General features: G+C 42.9%; 1 pseudogene; it reads left to right on the top strand.

Annotated features, from left to right (window-relative positions):
• The first annotated feature begins 10,735 nt into the window (after positions 1-10,735).
• LOC126515233 (60S ribosomal protein L7a-like) overlaps positions 10,736-14,376 on the top strand; it is a 45,176-nt pseudogene continuing 41,535 nt past the window's right edge.

Genomic DNA, 14,376 nt, shown 5'->3' with positions numbered 1-14,376 from the left:
ACAAAGGAAGCTGCTTAGTGGAGTCAGCAGAGAAAAGCTACTGAGGCACAGTCTGCAAAGGATCCAGAGGCTGGGCAGCCCTCCCCTAGATGTGTGTGGCCCACAGAAAGGGATAGAGGGTCCTGGATCATTTAACACGGTTGGGAATGCTTAGGGCCTGATTCTGCCCTTTACTCCCCGTAAGGCCTCAGGAAAAATCCAAGTCCTTCCAAAATGCAGTTTCTCCACTTGTCACAGTTAATGTAGGGTCAGGAAATCATCAAATCAAGCAGTATATGTGAATGCCTTAATGGCCACCCTGTGACCTGTGTTCAGGCGGGTAACCGTGAGTCAGGCGTTTGGGAAGAAGTGAGGCAGTTGGAAGGGACCTTTACCAAGGCATTGGGGTGCGGTTAGCTTCAAGGATGGTGTAGCACCTCTAGACTGGCCATGGCGGCACCAGTAACACACGCTTCAGCTTAGAGGGGCCACTGAGGGGAGACTGTGAATCTCTTGTCTAACAGAAGCTGCACTCCCAGCCAGGAAGAGGCTGTGGATGGTCCACAGTCCCGTTCTTCCTCCGGCCTCTGGACAGCATTTACTTAGTCCAACCACGGAACCTGGAAAAAGAAAGCTTCCCCCAGCCTGGCTCGAACCAGGATGAGGAAGGCTGAAAGGGCAAACCTCATACTATAAATATGGAGGGGGGGGGCATAATATTAAAGAAACAAGCTCGATTTACTAGACATGGGTTGTGCAGCCTTTTCCTCCAGAGTTAAATCCTTCCATCTCAGGAAACGTCTTTTCCTCAAAGACACAGGATGTTAAAAGGGAGGTGAAACAGCAATGCGGTGTTCTCAGGGGAGGTGAACATTCCATCCTACTTAGGGGAGAAAGGAAGCAACTCAAAATAGCTTTAGGAAGTACCTGAAACTGACCAGATGTTCTAGGCTGCTCCTTCCCCAAGCATAAACTAGTAATAAGTGCTGAGAGTCACTCAATCTGCTCACAAGCAGCTCAGATGAAACGTCCTGGAGAAGCCTGTGCAATGTCCCCCATGCTTCCAGCTTGCAGGGTGGGCTTTCGGGGACGTAGCTGTCTTTGAGTCATTTCTGTTCCGTAAGCAACCTATTACAGTGAGGAACCTTTTGGTTCCCCAATTTAGGTTTTGTTGGTATCCATATTTTGGTCTGTGATTGGCTCCCTGTCTGGGGTGAGTAGATGTTTGTTCATGTCTCACAAGGAATAGGGCCACGCAACAGTGCCTAAGACTGTGTTATCATAAAATAGGTACCCAAGACACTTTTTAATTGTTTAATCAATTACCCCGCGAATCAGATTCTGGTTTCTTTATGTATTCCCTATCTTTTCTAGAATATATATGACAGACAATTATTTATAGACATTAAACCATCCCATTATTTAAGTCTAAGTCTTAATCTGAAAGTAAATTCTGTCTTAGTTTGTCTTCTATTGGTATCAGAAAGCCTGAAGCTGGGCAATTTATACAGAAATGAAACTTATTTATCATAGTTCTGTATTCTGGTAGGCTCATATATGCATCCTATTGCTGTGGGACAATGGTCTTCTACCCTGTAAAGATTTGTCACTTGTATTGCTTTAATAAAATGCTGATTGACTAGTAGCCAGGCAGGAAGTATAGGCGGGACAACCAGAACAGGAGAATTCAGGGAAGAGGAAAGGCTCAGTCTACAGTCGTCACCCAGATGCAGAGGAAGCAAGATGAGAATGCCTCTCTGATGAAAGGTACTGAGCCACATGGCTAACAGAGACAAGAATTATGGGTTAATTTAAGTTATAAGTTAATCATCCTGAGCTAATAGGCCAGTCAGTTTATAACTAATGTAAGTTTCTGTGTGCTTCTTTGGGACTAAAAGGCTGTGGGACCTGGCAGAACAGAAACCTCTGTAAACATCCTATGATATAGATGTATGTATGCATGCACATATATGTGGGTGGGTGTATATGTATATATGTGTGCGTATGTGTGCATATTGTGTGTGGGTATGTAGGCATGCTGTGTTTCATGAGTGTATGCATGCATGTGTGTGCACATATATGTATATGGCATGATATGGTGAACTAGAAGAAGCCTGTCAAAGAGTTCACCATGAAAACAAAACCACTCTCCCTATAACCCATTGTCCTAGATTCATTCTGTTGTTTGATAAAACATCATGACCATAAGCAACATGGAGAGAAAAGAGCTTATTTGGCTTATATATCAATGTCACAATCCATTACTGATGGAAGTTGGAGGAAGAACTCGGAAGAAAGAACCTGGAGGCAAGAACCATGGAGGACCACTGCTGGCTGTCCCTCTCTCTGGATAATTCATGGGTTCATGTTTAGCTGAATTTCTTGTACAGCTGCCCAGGGAGTGATGCTACCCACAGTGGGTACACCTATATCAATTAATAGTTAAGATAATCCCCAGATATGTCCACAGGCCAATCTAATATAATCAATTCCTCAGTCAAAGCTTTTCTCTCTGATGATTCTTGGATGTGTCAAATTGACAAAGCTAACTGGGACATACATTAACCTACCAATAAGTTAATTCATTCTTGAAGACAGAACTCAGAAAGACCTAGCCTGAGAATACGATTAGTGGTCAACTCTAGAGACTGAGTGCCTGGCACATGAATTTGGGGAACAAAAATTCAAATCACAGCAAGATCCACAGCAGAAAACACAGAGTCTGGGAAAAACTGTCTGGAACAAGAGAGCAAGCTTGTAGATGGAGTTGTGCAAGGAGGCAGAGAAGGAATTCCCCTCCTCCTCCAACACACACAAACCCCACATACACACCCTGCACACATACACACTACACACACAATAAACACACCACATACATACACACACCACACTACACACACACACTACAATACATACATGCACCATACATATACACCACACAGCACACACATACCCTGATGTGGGAGTGTCATATATCAATCTGTTGATTTCATTGGCTGAGCAATAAAAGAAACTGCTTGGCTGGCCCTGATAGGCTAAAAGATAGATGGGAGGAGGAAACAGAATAGAATTCTGGGCGGAAGAGGAAGTGAGGTCAGACTCTGCTCTGCTCCCGGAGACTCAACAGCTCTGCTCTCTGGAGCAGAGACACCATGATGGACGGAGGCTAGAATCCCGGTAAGCGCACCTTGGGGTGCTTACACACATCATTAGAAATGGGCTAGTCCAGGTGCGAGAATTAGCCTGTAAGGGTTAGAGTTCATGGGCCAAGCAGTTCTTAAATGAATACAGTTTGTGTGTTGTTATTTCGGGCATGAGCTAGCCAAGCGGCCGGGGTGTTGGGGACGCAGCCCCGCCGCTTCCTATTTCAACAATACCCCACACACATACACACCACACACACCACACACACATACCACATACTACACACACACACCATACATACCCCATACACACACACCACACACACACTACACACACACACACACCATACATACCCCACACACATACTACACACAACACACACCTAGCAATGCTGACAAAACCTGGGATGTTTTCTGCCTCTTGATTCACAATACGCAAGGATGAAGAGCCATCATAGTCCCAAACATCTGACTAAGTGGCTGGAATCCAACCCGTGCAGCTCTTTCCTCTCCCTTGGTGATAACATGAAGGGGCTGCTGCCAGCTTTTGAGTCTACACTGGAGAGGATTTCACACACACACACACACACACACACACACAGAGAGAGAGAGAGAGAGAGAGAGAGAGAGAGAGAGAGAGAGAGAGAGAGAGAGAGAGAGAGATCATGTTTGTGCTGAAGCAAATTCACCGTCTAAGAGGATAAGCTGGAGATGGTAGTTGGGATGCGAGCAGCAGCCAACTTTATATTACATGGTGCATCTAGGGACTTGACCCAGTGAAAAATCCAAACAAAGAAAGCAATACTCGCTTTGAGATGTATTTCATTCTGCATGAATGTTAGGCTATGATTTTAAATGGTTTTAAAAATTATATTACATAGAATGTAGCTTTGGGTGGAGAGCACTGAGACTTGGGAAGAGAAACCTAGCTCATCACTGTTTTCTACGACCAGAGCTGAAAATCTGCAACTATGGGAAAGACTCACCCAAACACTAGGGAGAGAAAAATAAAATAAACGTTAGCTCATACCATCTATTGTCAGATACCAGGATCTTGTCCATGAACTCCCGCAAATATAGATCAATGGGACCGCAACTCCAACGCCTTCAGGCCTTGTGCTTCTAAAAGGTTACTATTTTATGTGCAACTGTGAGTGCCTGTATGCATCACTGCTTACAGGAGCATCCAGAGCCAAAGAGAGGCAGAGGATCCCCTGGGGCAAGAGCCAGGAGGTGGTGAGCAATTATGTGGGTGCTGGGAAATGAACTCAAGTCCTCCACAAGACCGTCAATGTTCTTGACCCCTGAGCCTCACTCCTGGCCCTAGAGATGATCTTTAAATGTCCAACAGTACAATGCCTATCATACCTAGGTTACCAAGACGCTTCCCTGCTCCGCTATTTTTAAATCATTTCCAACACTGTGGCCTGGAATTCTCATGAAGGCACAAGGAGGAAACAGAAGGTAAGTACTTTGATCTTTAGCCTTTGTAGCCTCCCATTGGAACCTTGACGTTCTTCTAGTGTGTGTCCTCAGAAAACACTAAAGGTAAAATAAAGATTCATACTAATAACTCAACCAAGTACAGTCAGCCCTGAAGAACCTCAGACACTGGTGTAGGGTACCCTGGGGATGCCGATGTTACAGCCTGCTTCAGCCTCTCACTTAACAAGGCGACCTTTGCACAGTCTCCCAAGCACTTTAAACCAGTGACTGACCAGCTTATACTAAGAATAGAACACATCACCATGGCAATCACTGCCCACCACACAGCATGAGGAATAAAGATGAGAGGGCTCTGCACATGCTCAGTACAAGCACAAATTCTCTAGAGGGTGTGTGGTATGGGTTTGCTGAGATGGTGATTTATGTGGTAGCCCAGGCTAGCCTGAAATCCACTCTGTATCTTAGGCTACTACTTGTCTCACATTTGCAGCCATCCACTTGCCTCAGAGTACTGGGATTACAGATGTGGAAAACCACACCTGGATATAGTGCTGATAAACACCTTTAGTAATGAGGCAGGATACAAGATCAACTCCAAAAAAAATCAGTGGCCTTCCTATACACTAAGGATAAGGAAACAGAGAGGGAAATCAGAGAAGCATCACCTTTCACGATAGCCACAAATAGCATAAAATATCTTGGGGTAACTCTGACCAAGGGAGTGAAAGATCTATTTGACAAGAACTTTAAGTCTTTGAAGAAAGAAATTGAAGAGGACACCAGAAAATGGAAGGATCTCCCCTGCTCTTGGATTGGGAGGATCAACATAGTAAAAATGGCAATTCTACCAAAAGCAATTTATAGATTCAATGCAATCCCCATCAAAATCCCATCAAAATTCTTCACAGATCTGGAGAAGACAATAATCAACTTTATATGGAAAAACAAAAAACCCAGGATAGCCAAAACAATCTTATACAATAAAGGATCGTCTGGAGGCATTACCATCCCTGACTTCAAACTCTACTACAGAGCTACAGTATTGAAAACAGCCTGGTATTGGCATAAAAACAGAGAAGTCGACCAATGGAATAAAATAGAAGACCCTGACATTAACCCACAAACCTATGAACACCTGGTTTTCGATAAAGGAGCTAAAAGTATACAATGGAAAAAAGCATCTTCAACAAATTGTCCTGGCAAAACTGGATGTCAACCTGTAGAAGAATGAAAATAGACCCATATCTATCACCATGCACAAAACTCAAGTCCAAATGGATTAACGACCTCAATATCAGTCTGAACACAATGAACCTGATAGAAGAGAAAGTGGGAAGTACTCTACAACACATGGGCACAGGAGACCACTTCCTACGTATAACCCCAACAGCACAGACATTAAGGGCATCATTGAATAAATGGGACCTCCTGAGACTGAGAAGCTTCTGTAAAGCAAAGGACACTGTCACTAAGACACAAAGGCAACCCACTGACTGGGAGAAGATCTTCACCAATCCTGCAACTGACAAAGGTCTGATCTCCAAAATATATAAAGAACTCAAGAAACTAGACCGTAAAAGGCTAATCAACCCAATTATAAAATGGGGCACTGAGCTGAACAGAGAATTCTCAACAGAAGAAGTTCAAATGGCCAAAAGACATTTAAGGATATGCTCAACTTCCTTAGCGATCAGGGAAATGCAAATCAAGACAACTTTAAGATACCATCTTACACCTGTCAGAATGGCTAAAACCAAAAACACCAATGATAGCCTTTGCTGGAGAGGTTGTGGAGAAAGGGGTACACTCATCCATTGCTGGTGGGAATGCAAACTTGTGCAACCACTTTGGAAAGCAGTGTAGCAGTTTCTCAGGAAATTCGGGATCAACCTACCCCTGGACCCAGCAATACCACTCTTGGGAATATACCCGAGAAAGGCCTTATCATACAACAAAAATATATGCTCTACTATGTTCATAGCAGCATTGTTTGTAATAGCCAGAACCTGGAAACAACCTAGATGCCCTTCAATGGAAGAATGGATGAAGAAAGTATGGAATATATACATATTAGAGTACTACTCCGCAGTAAAGAAACAAGGACTTCTTGAAGTTTGCAGGCAAATGGATGGAAATAGAAAACACTATCCTGAGTGAGGTAAACCAGACCCAAAAAGAGGAACATGGGATGTACTCACTCATATTTGGTTTCCGGCCATAAACAAAGGACATTGAGCCTATAATTAGTGATCCTAGAGAAGCTAAATAAGGAGAACCCAAAGAAAAACATATAGGCATCCTCCTGAATATTAACCTTCATCAGGCGATGAAAGGAGGCAGAGACAGAGACCCACATTGGAGCACCGGACAGAAATCTCAAGGTCCAAATCAGGAGCAGAAGGAGAGAGAGCACAAGCAAGGAACCCAGGACCGCGAGGGGTGCACCCACTCACTGAGACAATGGGGATGTTCTATTGGGAACTCACCAAGGCCAGCTGGCCTGGATCTGAAAAAGCCTGGATAAAACCGGACTCGCTGAACATAGTGGACAATGAGGACTACTGAGAACTCAAGAACAATGGCAATGGGTTTTTGATCCTACTGCACGAACTGGCTTTGTGGGAACCTAAGCAGTTTGGATGCTCACCTTACTAGACCTGGATGGAGGTGGGTGGTCCTTGGACTTCCCACAGGGCAGAGAACCCTGATTGCTCTTTGGGCTAAAGAGGGAGGGGGACTTGATTGGGGAGGGGGAGGGAAATGGGAGTCGGTGGTGGGGAAGAGTCAGAAATCTTTAATAAATAAAAAAAGCGTTCTTTCTAAAGCAAAGCTTTTCTGTTAGAAATAAGCAGCTGGGGAAATTAATATTTCACAGGAATGAGATTTCACCCCGACTGTTCTTCTTTTCTCTGCCTTCCTATCTTACTGCCAGTTCAGAGCACACTGGGGACAGTACCCAGCACAGCTGAGAAACAGACTTCAGCCTTCATTATGGTCGGTTTTGAGAAAGCCATTTCACCTCTGAGCCAAAGTCCCACTTCATGCAAAATGAAGAAATAAAGTTGGATGTTTTCTGAAACTACAGCATGAAATTCTGTGATTCTGGAATACCTCAAAAATACCTTTTCTTTTCTTCTTCCGTGTGTGTGTGTGTGTGTGTGTGTGTGCCCATGCCCACCTGGCATTTACAACAGTGCTGAGGGTCTGAATTCCTACCAGTCCTCAGACTTGCACATTAAACACTCAGCCACTGAGTCATCTCCCAAGCCCAGGTTGTAATGTTTTTATAGCAAATGAAGGGTTAGAGGTTTATAAGTATGGCTTTGAGATTTACTCTGGGTTTATCCATTCCCCAGCTTGCCTCTAGGACCCTAACAGCACCAACAGGTCTTTTCAAACATGCCAGGCATACAAACGCATTGGCTTTTAAAGAACATTGCCAAACTTTATAAAATTTACAGTATCAATAACACAGAATAATGAAGACTGTCCTTGAATGTGGTCCTGCATATTGTCCTGTTATCTTAGAGTTTTCTCAAGTGTTTTATTTTTCCTGCTACCTTACTTCTTTTCAAAACTATCCCAATAAGATGTCTAATGCTAATACCAATTTCTTCTTTCTTTCTTTAAAAAAAAATGGATTGCAAGTTCTAGCAAACAGATGGGTTTAAATGATTCAGCATCAGGCTGAAGATACAGGTCAATGGTAGTGTTGCTGGGTTCAGGTCTCAGTAACACAGAGATACACACATACACATGCATGCTCACACACAAAAGAGATACACACATGCACAGAAGAGATACACACGCACACACATGCTCACACACAGACACACATACACACTATTTGGGATTGATCAAATAGAACAATATCACAACAGAATTTTACTTAATCATTGAAGGATTTTTTTTAACCCCTGACTATGGAGAAAATTTGCCTTCATAGTACCTACTTATAATAATTCTCAGCCTACTAAGAGATATGAATAGACTATTATCCCACAGGGGATGCTCGATAGCCTCCACCTGTGCCAATACTTTGTCAGCTAGCCATTGAAAATAATACATAAGCAATTTTCTAAGTCTATAATCTACCATGACATGGATGACATTGTGTTATCTGATTCAAATGCAGCTCCAAGTCTTCAGGAGCGTTGGCCCTCCGTGACTGCATGGCTCTGAGGTGTTAAATGAGGAAATATGAACACAGGAATTCTATACCCAAAATGAACAGTGGCTTGGAGCCTGACCATGGCTGGCCAGAGCCACCAGAGACTCTATGGGTCCATCAGGACACAGGAACATATATATACTATGGGTCCATCAGGACACAGGTATGTACATATAGCATGGGTCCACCAGGGCACAGGTATGTGCATTTACAATTTACATGCAAAAACCCTTCTAGAATTATCAGCCAGAAGCATTAAGAAAGACTGCTCCATACTATAGACCTTGTACATTCGATGTTTCCTGTGTATCCTTTGTACATTATACATTTCTCCATTTATCTTTTGTCCCCCAAATATTAAATCCATGAAGAACAAAAGGAGATTTTGAGATATTTTTCAGTCTTGCAACAAAAGAAAATTTGTTTTCCTTTGTCCTCAGTCATGTCTAAGACCTAAGATAAATGTTTCTAGAAATTCCACTCTCAGATTAACTTATTTAAGGGTACATTTTGCTCCTAAATCATCTTGGCAGGTCCATTTAGATGCAAAATTTCCACATGAGCCATTTCAAGGTAATTTCTGAGAGGGCAGATGATAGATGTCTCCTAAACTCACTATGTTTCTGACCAACACCCAGTTTTCAGTGCTTGATGGTCTAACACTCTGGGTGACTGAAGCTCTTGCCCAAATGTTGCTACAGGCAGATTTTCTAGAACAAAAACAAAAACAAAAAATTTCTTGTCCTTGAACCCTTGCAGAAGTTGAATTCTCCCAGACTTAGTCAATTTTTAAAAAAGTATAAAACTGTCAGTTAAGTCTCTAAATTTGTCTGCATCCTAAAAATCCTTTCTCTGGATGCCTTCTCTAAATTCCCACAGCCTGCGTCAACTCTGCTCTCTGTAAACCTAGACAATGTAGAACTAGGTTATTCAGGAACGCAGCAAACATGGGTTCACCATGGAGGGCCTTCTTCAAGGAAAGTCTTCACGTTTTGCTACTGTCTGCCAACAGCTTCCTTCCAGCAGCTGCTCAGGAGCTGCTTCAGATCCACACCATAGTCAGGCCTAATACACTCAGCAACTGCGGCAGGGGGATAAAAGTCTGATCATTCTTACTAAGCCATTTTAAACTAGAGCTTCCTAAGATGATTGGCTGGGGCTGCTGGCTCTGGCCTACAATCTGTTATTCCCTCTGTCCAGTTCTGCTTCCATTACCAAGACACATTCCAAGGGCACAGTCAATAAAAATTCTCAGCACTACTCTGCCTCCAAGTCTGCTTCCTCGAGAATCCAAATTGTGTCATCAGCAGTCATTCATTACCTCCTTGGTTTTCAAAAATGTCTGCTATAAGGAACTACCAAGAATGCGTCTGTCCACCTCTGCAACTCCTTTAATGAACTGTGGCAGCTTTCTTAAGACAGCCTGAAGGAAGCAGGGTCAAGCCAGGCACCTAGGACAGAATCTGAGGGCACACATCACAGGCCAGGCAGTGAGTCACGGGGGTCAAAACCAACTGTAGTAACGCATACCTGTAATCCTAGGTGCTTAGGAAGCTGAGGCAGGAGAACTGTGAGTTACCTAACTAGTTGTGCTACCTAACAACTCGAAATCAGCCTGGGTAACAAAGCAAGACTTTTTTTTTTTTTTTTTTGAGTCTCAAAATAGAAGTAAAGGGCTGAAGGTATAGAGAGACAACTCAACAGTTAGAAGCAGCTGCTGTTACAAGGAACCCAGGTTTGATTTCCAGCACCTTCATGGCAGCTCACAACCATCTATGACTCCACTCCCAGAGGATCTGACCCTTCTTCTGACCTCCGTGGGCACCAGGCATGTATGTGGTACACACACATACATGCTACAAATCGCATAAACCAAAATCTAAATAAAACAAAGTGGCTGGAGACAAAACGTAGGGCAAGAGCAATTGCCTAGGACAACGTCCTAGTTCTGGTTTCTGAGGGGGGGGGGGAATAAGATGGCAAGCAAAACGCCACCATGATGGCAAATCCAACGCAGACAGGTACAGCGATGCTGCTCGCAGGTGAAAGGGTCCACCGGGCGCTACAACTCTGGGCTTAGGCTGACAACCCAGGAGGCACAAGCAAGCATGCACTTGGTCTCACGTTTGGATTTGTAAAAGTAGCATGGTTTCCAGAGCTGCAGAAGGGGGGTGTTTGCATCGCAGCCTTCTTTTGTATAACTCCCTGGATACAAAAAGTCACAAAAAAGTTGACAGAGCTAATTATCGTTGTGCTATCTTCCGATGGCGCTGCAGTCAGACTCGTGAGAAATGAGAACATAACGCAGCATGACTTCCCCTAGGAGTTCAGAACTTGTCAATAACAGAATCCAAAGACATTAAAGTGGTTCGGATGCAAAGTGGTTTTTAAATGATCAGTAGTATCAAAGTAGATACAAGCTAACAGATGAAATAAAGAAGCCAGTTCAAGTCTTTCGTGTAAAACCTTGAAACTTGTGGCAGTTACTTTTCTACAGTTTTCTTAATCAAAAGTAGTCTAGGTAACCTGTAAAGAAGGATTAAAAAATTCAGATGTTCTAAAAAAAAAAAAAAAAAACTGGAAATTCGGGTGAGAAAGTCAACAAGGACAAAATATTTTTTTAAAGGACCCTTGGAAATAAAAACTAAGTCAAATATAAAGCTCAATATCAGGGGATAAATGAAGTTGATGAGTTATTGCCGTCAGATAATATATCATCTGAATAGATGTCTTACCGCTGTGACATAATCCCTGATGGAAGGGACTTAGAAGAGGGTTTAATCTGACTCACAATTTGAGGCTCTAGTCCATTGTGGCAGGGAGGTTGTGGCCATGGTGCATCTGCATCAAAGAGAAATAACACTGGTGTTCAGTGCACTTTCTCGGTCTTACTTGTTCCAGGACCCCAGTCACTCACACTCCGGGTGGCTCTTCTCTGGTCTGCTGAACAGTCCTGGAAATACTCTTCAGACACACCCAGAGTGTGTTTTCAATATAGCTCTAAATCCTGCCAAACTGTCAATGATTACAGCTAGCAATAAAAAAAGACAGCAGTCAATAATATGATATTCAAAACTTCTGGGACATGGTTCAGAGACCAAGCCAGCATCTGGTGTGGTGGCACATGACTATAATCTCAACACTCAGAAGACTGAGGCAGGAGGATTGCAAGTTCCAGGCCAGCTAAGGTGAATCTTGAGAGTCAAAGAACTTAGAGCAGAAATTTCCCCAAATCTAGAAAAGACACAGACATCAAAGCATAAGTAGAATTTAGAACCCCAGATAGACATGACTAGGAAAACCCCTCTCCACATCATATTGTCATTAAAAAGTACAGGATGAGGAAAGGACACACTGAAACTTGCACAGGAGAAGAGGCAGGTACTTATATGGGCACATCTACCAGAATAATAATGGTGTTCAAAGCCAGATACATGGCCTGGAGTACTGAAAGCCTTGAGAGAAATGGCAACCAAGATTACTATATCAATACATACATACATACATACATACATACATACATATCCTTCAAAGCCAAAAAGAAAATAAAGATCCTCCATGATAGCATAAACCCACAACTATTAAACCAATATTGCAGAAAATAAATGAATATTGCACACAGAAAGGGAATAAATAAACACAGAGACAGAAAGCCTGAGAAAATAATTTGTGTGGAATGGCGGGCTGGGCCTGCTTTTCATCCTGCCCGGTTACCGCACAGCTAGCATAGCCCCGGAAGTAACAACACACAAGTTGTATTCTGTAGATGGAGCGGAGGGCTGCGTCCCGCCACCCGGCTAGCTTTACCCGAAATAATTACATGGAAGCTGTATTCTTTCAAACACTGCTTGGCCCAATAGTTTCTGCCTCTTATTAGCTAACTCACACATCTTGATTAACCCATTTCTATTAATGGGCGTAGCACCACGAGGTCGTGGCTTACCAGGAAGGATCTTAACCTGCGTCCATCTTGGAGAGGAGAGCTATAATGTCTGCCTGACTCAGCATTCTTTCTCCCAGAATTCTGTTCTGTCTTCCCCACCTACCTATGTTCTGACCTATCAGGCCAAGCAGTTTTCTTTATTAATTAACCAATGAAACAACAGATAAATAGAAGACCCACCTACATCATTTCCCCTTTTTCTGTTAAAAAAAGAAAGGCTTTAACTTTAACATAGTAAAACTACATATAACAAAACAGTTATCAAGCATGAATTACAGTTACAATATTTATATCTACTTTATCTTTTATCATAACAAAGGAAAACAACTATAACTATCTATTTATTCTTCAACTCCATCAAAGACTCCAGAAGGATATAATATTACCTAAGTAAACAAGAAGTAAGCAACTTACAAAACTCTAGAAATGACAGAGACATCTCACTGTCTGGACAGTCACCCAAAGTTCTTTTGTACAGTTGGGGCATCGATCTTCGGCCTACAGGCCCATAGTATCCAGCAGACATTTCCATGAAGCAGGAAAATTCAAAAACAGTTCAGTCACTCTCTGCTGTGTCCTGCAGAATGTCTCGCAGACACTTTCATGAATCAGGAACCCCAAAAGATCATCTCACGTTTAGACAAGTTCAGCAATCCTCTCTCTGCAGGTTCTCTGTGTCCAGTTTATGCAACAGTCCAGGCAAGAGCAGTTTCTTGCTGTTATGGTTTTCTGTCTCTTTAAGAGACAAGCCATGCCCACCTCTCCCACATCCGCTGAAGCAGGCTGATCTTCAGCTTCCCGCCTGAGCTCGCTCTCTTTTCCATCTTCCTCTCGGAGAGGCAGCTTCGCTTCTGCCTCTCTCCCCACTTCTCTGCTTCCTCCCTTCTCTGTCTCTTTCTCCTCCTCTCTCTCCCTCTCCCTCTCCCTCTCTCTCTCTCTCTCTCTCTCTCTCTCTCTCTCTCTCTCTCTCTCTCCCTCTCCCTCTCTCTCTCTCTCTCTCTCTCTCTCTCTCTCTCTCTCTCTCTCTCTCTCTCTCTCTCTCTCTCTCTCTCTCTCTGCCCCCCTTCTCTCTTTCCCCTTCATAATCCCCTAAATAAATATTCAACCTCACTCTGCAAGTCGTGTCTATCCACGTCTCTGTCTTCTGCCCGCCATGTGTCTTCCTGCCTGGGACCAGCAGCCGTCTCTGCCTGGGACTGGCTGCTTGCAGGGCCCACTGCCTGCCACCACATGTCCCGCTACCACCATTTGGGACCTACAGCATTTCTGCTGCCTACTGCTGCCGGGGATCTTGAAGTATTTTTAAAAAAATATAAAACTTGCCCAAATGGGTAACCAACTCCATAAGGAGCCTCTTCGATGCCCATCTGCCTCTTGAAGTAGATTGGTGCTGCCAGGAGCAGATGTGTCTCATTATCATGAAAAATCCTAACTTATTAAAACATTAAATGTTATATTCTATAGTCTTTGAAAGATATGAAGAAAGCCTATTTAACTGAAATATATCTCTATATATCCAGAAAATCTAACTAACATGACTACAAGCTTGACTATTATTGATGATTATCCATTAATAATCTATATTTCCTAATTATTTATACATTACATTTTTAAATGAACTACACAATCACAATACCTTAATCAAGATCAGAAATATACATATATATAATAAAATTGACCTTAAATTTAAATCA

The sequence above is a fragment of the Alexandromys fortis genome, unplaced genomic scaffold (genome assembly GCF_014885135.2).
Source record: "Alexandromys fortis isolate MF-2015 unplaced genomic scaffold, M_Fortis_MF-2015_v1.1 scaffold_153, whole genome shotgun sequence".
NCBI lineage: Eukaryota > Metazoa > Chordata > Mammalia > Rodentia > Cricetidae > Alexandromys > Alexandromys fortis.
This window is presented reverse-complemented; position numbering and strand designations above follow the sequence as displayed.